The 1,716-nt window shown below is 45.3% G+C and overlaps 1 pseudogene; it reads left to right on the top strand.

Annotated features, from left to right (window-relative positions):
* Positions 1–411: 411 nt before the first annotated feature.
* Positions 412–1,454, top strand: LOC130874195 (SH2B adapter protein 1-like; annotated as a pseudogene).
* The last annotated feature ends 262 nt before the right edge of the window (positions 1,455–1,716 follow it).

Below are 1,716 nucleotides of genomic sequence, written 5' to 3'. Positions count from 1 at the left end.
CAGAGAAAAGCCTGGCTTAAGATTGAAGGATATTCTCAAAGCTAACCAGTGAGGATGAGACAGCAAAATCTAGGTAGATGGCCCTCGATCGAAAGGGAGCACTTGGATGTCTCTCACTACTGGAGGTACCCCCACATCACATAATGTCACAACCTATAAAAGCTGAAATTTACAGTAATAAACTGAGTTGCTGCTTTGACTTGACTCTCTATTGTGTCTGATTGTCCTGCATCATGAGGCTGCAGATCTGATTGTTTTGTAATGTGGAACTGTGGAACAAGCTGATAGTGCACTCACATTTCCTGTGGGATAAAGAAAATGAGGCCTGCCAGAGTGGGGAAGAGGTCAGTCTCTGGGTCAGAATTGTGGCCTACTGCCTCAAAGTGAAGAAGAAGATGAAAGAGGAAGTAGCTTGAATTTTCCATACCACCCAAAGCGTCCTGGGCCTGACTCAGCATTCCCTGTTCTACTGTCATTGATTTCTGCACAGCCATAGGCCTAGACATGCCTGACAGGGAGAACACATTTTTGGTTTCGGTAGAAGATTCTTCAGAGCACATTCTGGAGACAACTGATACACTTCATATGAAGGTCTGGGATTGTGACATTCAGGAGTGCTTGAGTCCAGGAATCTACCCTGCTATCTGCTTTCATCCCATGGCCCTTCCCTTGGCCCCTAGAACGTCCTTCCTTACAAAGGATAACACAGACAGCAGGAAGTTGCACAGCCTAAATAATTTAGAAAGTCTGCAAAGCCAGTATCTGCTGCTGGTGCACAGTGAGAGTAAGGACTTCCTGTCTCAAGAAACTTATGAGAGCCTTTCCTACCAACCAGCCAGTGTTCTTCTTCCCTACTTCTGCCACCTTTGCTGCCTCCCACATTGACTCAATCAAATTGTTTTCTCCACAATAGTCCCCTCACATTCCCATTTAGGAGGAGCCCCCAAAAGTACAGTTCATCTACTCTTAAAGCCATAAATTCCTCTGGAGATTTCAGAAGCAGTCAGAAGGTCATTTCTTTTCCAGTGTGTGTCAGAGGTGCCAGGAGGAAAATCAACCCCTCTCAGGATATCCTTGGTTTCATGGCATGCTCTCTACACTCAAGGCTGCCTAGATAGTGCTGGAAGGAGACACTGGCTCCCCTGGTGTTATGTCACTATTATGTCACAGTGAGACAAACTGTGAGTATGTTCCCACTTTCAACTTTCATGGCAAGGTCAAGCTCCTGCATTTGTCATTGAATTACAAGGGTCTAATATCTGTGGTTTCAGTTCATTTTTGATATGCTTGAGCACTTCCATGTGCATCCCATTCCTGTGGAGCCTGGAGTTTCCTGTGATATTATCCTTGTCAGTTATGTGCCCTCCCAGTTGCAGCAGGGCCAGAAGCATGCTGGTAGCCATGAAGGTGTGTGTGTGAGGGCAACTGATGCTACCCTGACTTTTTTATTTTGATCAAGTACTCAGATAATGGGCCATGCATCTTCAACCCATTCTGATTGGTACTCCATGATGAAGACAGTCCTTGACACCTAGTTTTCCTAGAATGGTGCTCTGCTTTTGATGATGTAAGGGACAACCATGTCCATACAAATTTGCAATTTGAACTTCATTTTTTGCTTCCTGGCCAAAGGCAATATGCTGATCTTGTCCCACACATTATGATTGGCACCCATGCCTATTTCCAACAAGTGTCTGACCTAGCCTTCAAGGCCCT

This window comes from Chionomys nivalis, chromosome 5 (assembly GCF_950005125.1).
Source record: "Chionomys nivalis chromosome 5, mChiNiv1.1, whole genome shotgun sequence".
NCBI lineage: Eukaryota > Metazoa > Chordata > Mammalia > Rodentia > Cricetidae > Chionomys > Chionomys nivalis.
Note: the sequence above shows the minus strand (reverse complement) of the source record. Positions and strands in the feature narration are given on the sequence as shown.